General features: G+C 48.0%; 1 protein-coding gene across 1 annotated transcript in view; it reads left to right on the forward strand.

The window, feature by feature from the left end:
* Positions 1-1,919, forward strand: part of CDX2 (caudal type homeobox 2) — a 23,698-nt gene extending 21,779 nt beyond the window's left edge. The window contains exon 5 of the mRNA XM_034758699.1: positions 1,896-1,919. The gene's annotated coding sequence lies outside the window, so the exon portion shown is untranslated. The remainder of the gene's footprint in view (positions 1-1,895) is intronic.
* The last annotated feature ends 7,926 nt before the right edge of the window (positions 1,920-9,845 follow it).

Here is a 9,845-nt window from a genome sequence, read left to right on the forward strand (position 1 = left end):
TGAACATTGTCTTCGTTTTGGCCACTACTGTGAATGAGCGGGTGTTTCCGTAGAGCTGTTATCTATGACACACAAGTCTCTTCCCTGAGGTCTGTTCTAGTTGGGATGTTTCCCCTGGCACATGTCTTGGCAAAGTTTTGGTTTTTTTCCCACTCTCATATTTCCAATTCCTGGGTGAATGGGGACAGAGAGTCCTGTGGCACCTTTAAGACTAACAGATGTATTGGAGCATAAGCTTTCGTGGGTGAATGCCCACTTCGTTGGATGCATGAAGTGGGCATTCACCCACGAAAGCTTATGCTCCAATACATCTGTTAGCAATATTCAGGTTGCTCCTTATCCCAAAGGACCAGTCACTTACCCCAGGTCAATTGTGCTTTAGGTTTCACAACAAAGACAACACGTGTAGCCCATACCATAGTAAATTAGATGAAGATTTATTAAATAGGAAAAGGGAATGAGAGAGTTTTTTACAAGCTCAAAGCAAGCAAACATAGACACACAAATGAGTTGCTGTCTCAGGTTTCAGATGATAACATAGGCTTCAATAATCAGCAAGCTCTATTTATCCTTTAGGGCTAACCCAGGCTCAGCAGCTGGGGATCTCTTGCTTATGCCTAGAAACACCTTGCCCCCACCGGAGTCCAAGCAGCATAGAGAGCCTTAGTTTATTTGGTTTGGGGTTTTATCCCGCTTCTCCATATGCTCTGAGCTGAAAACTCAGCTGGTTAGAGGAGTCCACTTGCATGACTCCTCTTCAGGAAGAGGAGAGCAGAACAATAAGGGTCTTTAGTCCTATTGTTGACAGTTCCTCACTCCAGATGTGGGGAGTTTCCAGTTGTAAGACGCACCCATCTGGTATCGATGGGTATCCTCTTTCATAAGGGGCGAACAATTTTTTAGAAGAGCAGCTCTTAACACTAGTTAATGTCTCTCTTTCCTGTATGTCGATTCATACGGTCACAGAGTGTGGCTCACAGTACAACCACTCAGATATTACATTACAACTTGAAACACAGATATTACTAGTGAGATTAATGCATGCAGCAACTCACAAGCATGCAATAGAGCAGGAATCGGCAACCTTTGGCACACGGCTCACCAGGGTGTGCTGGGCCAGTTTGCTTACCTGCTGCATCTGCAAGTTCGGCCAATCGCGGCTCCCACTGGACGCGGTTCACTGTCCCAGGCCAATGGGGGCTGCGGGAAGCGGCGCGGGCCAAGGGATGTGCTGGCTGCTGCTTCCTGCTGCCCCCATTGGCCTGGAGCAATGAACTGCGGCCAGTAGGAGCCGCGATCGGCCGAACCTGTGGACATGGCAGGTAAACAAACCGGCCCAGCCTGCCAGGGTGCTTACCATGACGAGCCGCGTGCCAAAGGTTGCCGATCCCTGCAATAGAGTCTAAACACTAAACATTTTCTTATAATTCTAATACCTATTTTATCACTATTAACCTCCAAGTGAGCCAGACAGATTCCAGATATGTATCTGTTAGTGTCCAGCTGAGACAGGGGACTTTGGCATGAGCTGGACCCTGGCCTGTGAGTGTCACAGCTATTATTCGATCTCATCAAATTACCTGTATTCAATGCTGCAGAAGAAGTTTAAAATAAACTGCCAATGTTTCAGGGAATATTCCTTTTCACTGCCAATTTAGATGACCTGAGAAGCAAATCACTCTAGTTAAGCTTCTACCCTAAGCTACTCTTGGCTCCCAGTAATTTTATTCTTGAACCCTAATATAAACCATACCAATACCCCTGGGGAACAAAAATTTTTCTGGAGATTTACCCTAAACTTATTTTTTTCAGTTTCCAGGAGTGTTAGTGTCTTCCTGGTGCTTGTTTAAAATAGGTTGAAAAAAGCACATCTTTTGGACAGTAAAAAGAACAAGAGTACTTGTGGCACCTTAGAGACTAACTTCTGGACAGTGTTATTTTTCTAGCACTGATGACGCACTCAGTGCTTTAGTCCAGCTCGGTCACCAAGGCTGGCTTAGACTTGCTGGGACCTGGGGCCAGCACCAAAGCCCAAGACCCACGGAAGCTGAAGCCCAAGCCCCACCACCTGGTGCTGAAGCCCGAGGGCAGTGGGTCTCAGTGCTCTAGTCTACAAGACACAAATACAGATCATCCTTCCTCCCTGCCCTGAGGAGCTGAGGTTTTACTTTCTTGTAAGGTGCTTAATAGGTGCAACATTGTCACTCTGTGTCCTCAGCCACCGAAGGAGGTCAGAATCAGCAGGTCATTTGCTTTGGCAAAGATGCAATCTAAAATCTCTAGGGAGAAAGGGCCTGAAGCAACCATGTTCCATGACTTCCTAAATCTGATTGTAGTGGCCAGTCCATTCCTGGTATGAAAATGAAACAAAAGAAACCACTGTTTACCATTGGTTTTAAAAGTGGAATGTTTTAAATGTACTTTATTTTACAGTGTCCTGAGATTCCTCTATGTGTGAACTTCTGGGCTTAGTTGTCACAGGCCTTACTAGCATTACCCAATGTAATGACGTTGAAAGTTAGTGAAGTTACACTGGCATGAGAGATTTGGAAAATACAGTGGTGACAGAGCCCGTTATTTATTTTACTAGACCAAACTGCATGCCTGTTTGCAATATATGACTACAGTAATTAAATAACAGCATAAGTTAGCATGTATGGGCCTGATCTTAGTAACCCAACTAACATGAACACATGAGTGCATGTTTCAATGGAAGTAGATTCACCCATATCACACATTGATCGTGCTTTGGAACCAGTCATGTTTCTTACACTGAAAGCTCTTCAGGCTAGGCACCATGTCTACTTCGATATGTACGCTTGTAGCACAGTTGTTTATAGAGACGTCACGTAGGCCGCCATTACCAAACATGGGTGCTCACATTTAGTGCTCCTCAAGCTATTCTCTCTCTTTCTCAGCCCTCTCTCTAGCTTGCACCTTGGGCCACACCAACCCCTAGTTGTACTCAGGATCAAGGCGGGGAAGAAAGATGGCATAATGCCACTGAATGGAACTCGGATGCATCTGGAGAGCAAACCCTGTATTCCCAGAATCTGATGCATTAGCAAAGTGGTTCAACTTTATCAGAAAAAAAGACATTTTAAATTCATACCTGTGACGTTAGCTGTCTATTTATCTGTCTACCCATCAGCACAGTATTTAAGAGTGAAAGGTAGCTGGCTCTACACATGTGCTCTAGAGGAAGAAGGAAGTACAACAAACCCTTTCCCACAAAAGCAGCTAAAATTAGGGTGCAAGTCCTTGAGGAAGCAAGAAAGAGGAATGGAGCGATTAGTCCTACCAGCATTACTTACCAAACAGCGGGGGCTTGTTCAGATCCTTGTGCACGCTGTGCCCTGGCAAATGCCAGCTGGTGAGGAAAAGCAGGTGATGGCTTTTGAAAGGTGTATCAAGACCTGCTCCTTACTGTGCTCATCTGGAGCCTTATGGAAAAATAACATTTCCCTTCACAACTGCAGGAGGGGCTGAATCCTACTCCTGGGCTCCACAGGCCCTCAAGGCAATGATCTGGCCAGGAATCTTGCTTGGTTTATATTAAAAAGAAACCAAAACCAACATGCATGTGGCATTTGGAGGGCACTTCCTTCCAACAGATGGCTCAGTGGCAGAGGAAAAGAAACCAAGTGTTGTCCAATATGCAAATCTAAATGCACCACAAAACCTATTCTCCCGTTCCCCCAAAAATGTTTTAAATCATATTTAGACAATTGATTTTTCATATTTTTATTCACAGAATTGAAGCAGAGGGAATGTTATTACTTGTGGTTTCATGGCAACCAAAGGAGTGCTAGGTGCAAAGGCAGTACGTCGGGGCTTCTGCTTTCTATGTGCAGTGACATGACATTCCACAAGAACTATAGCAGCTGTGTAACACCCTAACCCAAAGAGCCGAAAACACACCACTAGCCAGGGTGGGTGCTGGGCTGCTTGCATTATATTCCCCAGTGTACAGTAGGATGGGGAACAGGTCGTTCCCCACATAGAGCCCAATCCTGCTTCTGTTTCAGTCAACGGTAGCTTCCCCATTCGCGTCAGTCAGAAGAGACAGAAATAAAAAGTGCGCCCCCGTTACGTGTTTCTTTATGCTGATAAACACTTTGTTCTTTAAAAATAAAATAGGATCTGGGTCTCCTTTCACTCACACTGGTGTAAATCCGGAGTAACTCCACTGAAGTTAGTGGTGTAAAATCTGCGTCACTGACAGAAGATTCAGGACTACATAATACAGTTTATACATGCAGGTGAGATAGCTAGACAGAAAACTACCCCAGCTTTGGGATGAAATTTGAACAGTGCATGACAATACTGCACAACAGTATAGGACAGAAATTGAATACCATATTCTACTGAAAATGCAAGGATAATTTAAGCAACAAAATGCAATATAATCATACTTAGCCACAGCAACTTTCTATGTCAACATACCGTAAATTCTTCTTAATATGAGAAAAGCACCATAGTTTGGAAACTCCTATTGATGTAGGTCCTATTATATCATAGTGATTTTTAAGCCGAACATCTATCTAATCTATTTGGGTGAGTTTTGTTTAAAATCTATGGCAAACTCTTGCCCGTTGATTATAGTTTTACCGATTACTGGAATAGGGAGTTGTAGGTTTGGGCGCTAAATTCCTCTTACAACCCGCATTAAAACTTTCCGTAAATATTCATAGTTCTTTACGCATGAATGCAAGGAAACAGAATAGAATAGAATAGAATAGAATAGAATAGAATAGTGCTTCAGTTCCGAGGTTGCCTCTTTGTGTTTTGGGGACCCACTTTGCATATAATATACAGTACTATATTCTTCGGAGGTGCCATGCCCTAGGGACTAGAGCGCTGGATTAGCAGTCAGGAAATCAGTTCAGCTCTACCATCGTGTGATTTTAAGCAAGTGACTTCTTCCTTCAGAGTCTCTTCCCCACCCGCTTTGCTTAGATTGTAAATTCTTCGGGACAGGGATTGCCTCACTCTGTATGTGCACAGGGCCCAGCACAATGGGGTCCCAGACTCATTTGGGGCTGCTAGGCTACAGCGCTGATGACCCTGAGAGTCCTCTGCGAGGCTCTCCCCCTTGCCCTGTTTTTGCAGAGGAAAGGGCAGAGTCAGGTACGGATCCCCTGGTATGGAGACCGAGCCCTGCACCGGGGGTACCCACTGAGGTCCGGCGCTCCCTGCTGGCACAGATTGGCGAGTTGAGGGGGGTTGGTTCTACCGTGGCTGCTCCTTCTCTTTGCTTGGGGGCGAGGTGCAGCGGCTGCTTTGATTTCTCTCCTTGTATTTCGGCCGAGGCCCCTAGCGCTCGCCCCCCCCCCCCCCAGCACCTCGCTGAGAAATCAACAGACATAAACTAACCAACTCGCGAGGCTTTCTTTCTCCCACCCAATGCCCCTTAACCTGCGCCTAACGCCCGCGCTCTGCGCTCCGATTCCGCTTCGCCTGCCCCGCTGCGCTCCGGCTGCCAGCGCAGCCCAGAGATGCCGCCTTGGGTTAGTGCCAAGGGCTTTCCCCCGCAGCCCCCAGCGAGCTGCTAGGGCCGTGGGCTTGAGCCCGGGGTGTATCTCTCCGGCTAGGCAGCCCCGTGTGGGCGATCCCAGCTCTGCCCATACCCCGGCACTGCGGGCCGCTCCACACTGGGCTGCCCCTTGTTCCTGGTCTCCAGCCAGCCCTGTCGCTGCAGAGAGGGGGGATCAATCCACATCCCCCGGCGCCAGGCTGCCGGGGGTAATGCAAGCCAGGGAGGGGGAATCAATCCAGGCCTGCCTGAGGCTCCAGTCCCGGCGCTAGAGCTGGGATCAAATTATCCCCCGAGGGGTTGCAAGCGCCCCGGGAAAGCCGGGTGCACTGGTGTAGATCCGCGGGTGAGCGCACATTTCTAGATCGGCAGGCGGCTCTCGGATGCCCCTCGTTACCTTCCTGCGTCAGCCCCAGGGACCCTATTGGCGGGGTCTGGATCTCCCGATCCGGCCGGACTGACTCAGGCCAGGGGCGCTGTGGCTGCCCGGGACCCAGCGCAGGGCGTCCAACCTGATTCTCTGAGAAGCGCGTCCAGAGCAGAAGGAAGCTGCGGTGACTCGAATCCGATTTAGTGGCTCAGCCAAATAAGACGTTTACACTCCGGGCCGGGAAAGGTCTCCCGATTGCTGCTTCCTATTTGCGCAGTTTCATTCTTATTTCAACGCCGTGTGCCTGGCCCCCTTTGCGTTATTCTCGCCCCCTTCCCATTGCTGGTATGAAATACAGCAGCCAAGCCGAACAAAGTCCGCAGGGAACACCCAAAGGACCCCAACATCTTCCAGGGAAGAAGGGCAGAAACATTACCAAGGGATGCTCTGGTTGGTTAGAGTCACACACGTCTGGACCTCAAATCCTGAGCCCAGCCTGGTCCCACCACGAGTCATTTCACTTAATTAGTGAAATGTATTAGTGTTTTCCAGAGCTGAAAAATCAGAGCCAAGTCTCGAAGCTCTGGGGCTTAGGGAGCTGCCCATGCGGAGCTGTTCCGACAAAGTTGGAAAGTAGATCTGGTCCATGGCTGAGCGCCTGGGTGTTAAGACCATTCAAATAATAATAGGTAATAATCAAGAAATTCAGGCTGACATTTGAATAAACTTGCGTTCTACTGGGCATTATTACTTGATGCCTCTATTTGCAGGTATTTTATTGGCTACATCACTGGTTCTTTCTTTCTTTGGTCAAAGACTTGAAACTAAAATTTGCATTGATTTCAGGATTTATCCAGCAGCGCAAGGAAAGAAGAGTCGATTGCTGCTCCGTGTCTAGTTATAGTAGCAGAGTGGGTATTTTGGTAGCCTGCCACCGGTATCTGACTGTCTCAACTTGCCTGCATAGAAGATTTTAAATGACACATCTCATCTATTAATATAGAGTAGTTGGGATCCGAGCCTGCAGTCTGTATGCAGGTGAAACTCCTATTAACTAACTGCAAAGCGACTGTTAACATGAACGGATCCGTTATGCTACTTATTTACTTAATTTAATTTCCCCCCCTTTTAGGTGGGTAGCTGCTGAAATATCACGTTCCTTTCCCACCAAGTGCCTGTTCTGCGGTTGTTGGGATACCGAGGAGTTTCCCGTAATGGGCAAATACTGAGTCAGGAGGGGGGAAAAAAAAAAAGCTCGATTACAGTCGCAGATAGACACGGGGTACTCGGGCCTGGGCTTCTGAAACCCAGCTGCTGATCACTGGTGCAACCAGCGCCCTGCACGCTCGGACGCGCCAAACAGTAGACTGCAAGGAAGGCGCTCAAACCCATCTCTCCAAACGCGCCTTTTACCCAGTGGCAGGGTGAGCGCCACCTGTTAAAGGAAATACAAAATCTCCCCCTGCGTACACATTTTGCAATCTCAAAAACTTGGACAGAGTTTGTGCTCGATTTACACAGACCTAAATCCCGCCTGCCCTAGTACAGGCGCGGCGAAGAGAATATACACCTAGATCTCCCCCTATGCCTGTGCGTATGAAAAGCTAATGCTCGCGGGAGCTGGCTTCATTTTGCACAACGGTTTGTGGGTGATGCGACAAGCACAGCCCCGGCCGCCTAGCACCAGTGCAGCAGGAGCCCAGATGTAGGCAGGGATCTCTCATCGCTAGCTATGGACCAAAACAGACAACCCGACCTATGCTGTCATTTTCCTCCTTGCTGATCAGGGCGGCGATGCAGTTTGCAACCGCTCCCTGCCAGCAGGCGTGTCCCAAGTCGCATCTGGTTTCCTTGCTGGTTTCAATTAGACTGGTGCTCTAAGCCAATGAGTGGTTCTCAGCCAGGGGTACGTGTACCCCTGGGGGCACGCAGAGCTCTTCTAGGGGGTACATCAACTCCTCTAGATATTTGCCTAGTTTTACACCAGGCTACATAAAACGCCCTAGCAAAGTCAGTACAAACTAACATACCGACAAGGACTTGTTTGTACTGCTCTATATACTATACATTGAGATATAAGTACAATATTTATATTCCAATTGATTTGTTTTATAATTATATGGTACAAATGAGAAAGTAACCAGTTTTTCCAGTAATAGAGTGCAGTGACACTTTTGTATTTTTATGTCTGATTTTTAAATAGTTTTTAAGTGAGGTGAAACTTGGGGGTAGGCAAGACAAATCAACCTCCTGGAAGGGGTACAGTAGTCTGCCAAGGCGGAGAGCCACTGCTCAAGGCAGCTTTTGAGTTACTTTTTTGTTCATCTCAGACAGATTTTTTTCTTAAGAAAACAATCATACAAAAAACCTTTTCCAACGCAGAAAAAACGCATATTCTACGCACAGCGAGGTCTTTCTCCAGGGACTTCAAGGGTGGGGGATTTGATTGGGAAATACGGAAGACTGATATTGTCGCTGTTAAGTTTTCTACTCACATGCCTTCTGAACAGCCCGTATGCACACAACCCCCAGAATGCTTTAAAATGTGCTCCGATAGGAAACAAGAATAACAAACAAAACAAAAACTCCATTAAAGCACGGATAGTGCCAATATAGTTCGTTTCAAAACCTGATGGCATAACATGGCCCTCAATTGTGTGGAGGGCGATTTAAAGGCAATTGCTGATGCTTGTGTATTAAATAAGAATACCGCTTGTTCAGATCACTTGCCCCTTCATTCTCTTCTCCTGCCTTGCATTCAGTGCGAACTCTCTCTCCGGGTGAAGAGAGGAGTCGGGTTGCCCTGTCCTTGCTGAATGTAAAACAGCCGAGAGCGCCATCCTCCTTGCGGACTTGGAGCTCGCTTACGTTCAGTTTAATTTTATTTTTAATTAAACCTCAGCATCTCCACGGGCAAGGTCCAGATCCTGCACTCGGTGGGCGTCCCAAGTTTGTAGTGCGGGAGTCCTGGGTGCCCCAGAGAGCAGGATCGGGTGCCAGTGGGTGTAAAGCTCAGGGGGGTACTAATTCCAAAGCCCCGCAGGTTTAACATTCGCTACGGAAGGCTTTCCACAAACGCCCTGCGCGCCCGAATCTCAAGCAAGCGTCATTGACATACACAGGACAGTCCCCAAAGCCTGCTGCGTGCGATCCTTTTTCTGAAGACACAGACAGAATTGCTTAATCAAAACTTAGCTTTCTCCCATATAAGCCCACCTATAGATGAGCTGGTATAGAGAGACAGGTATTTCCACACACGTCATCCGGGCGCGAGAAAATGCTCTAGCGAGCTAGTTAGCCAACGGAAGTTTTGAGTCATCAGCCCCGTGTCTCCAGGAAAACACAAGTCCACCCTGCAGAAAGTGTTGGTAATTTTTCTCAGAAGGGGAAAAAATCCGGTTTAGAAGGAAGGGAAGGAGAGTGACCAATGTTTCGTGTGCCTTTCTCGGAAAACCACCTTCACTGTAGCTATCGGGCCGGATTTCACCCCCCGCAACTCCAGATGAAGTCAGCGGGAGCTCGCGGGGCTCGGCTCCTTTGGAGACCCGGGCCCACCATATATTTTCAGTTTAATCAACTCCATCAAAACTGAGCGGGGGATGGTGGCTTCCCCCTGCCGCCCCCAGATCTCCATTGCCTGGAGTTCGTGCCGCGCAGTACGCATCGCTTACTACTTTGATGCACGGGATAGTCAGGGGCGGAAAACTGCGCCTGTCTTTTTATTTCCTTAGTATTCCTCCAGTGGGGACAGCTATTTCTACAACCTCCGCGCGGTGCTTTAACGTTGGCTGCAGCTGGACCGATAACGGGCCCCGGGGAGCTGCCCTTCCCCCCCCCAGATCAACCTCGCCAGGAGCAAGAAGAGCTCCTGTGACCTGAATCCCAGACAGGCTGCCCCCCGCTGCCCCTTGCAGAAGAGGACATTTTCTTTGTTAAAGG

This window comes from Trachemys scripta, chromosome 1 (assembly GCF_013100865.1).
Source record: "Trachemys scripta elegans isolate TJP31775 chromosome 1, CAS_Tse_1.0, whole genome shotgun sequence".
Lineage (NCBI taxonomy): Eukaryota > Metazoa > Chordata > Testudines > Emydidae > Trachemys > Trachemys scripta.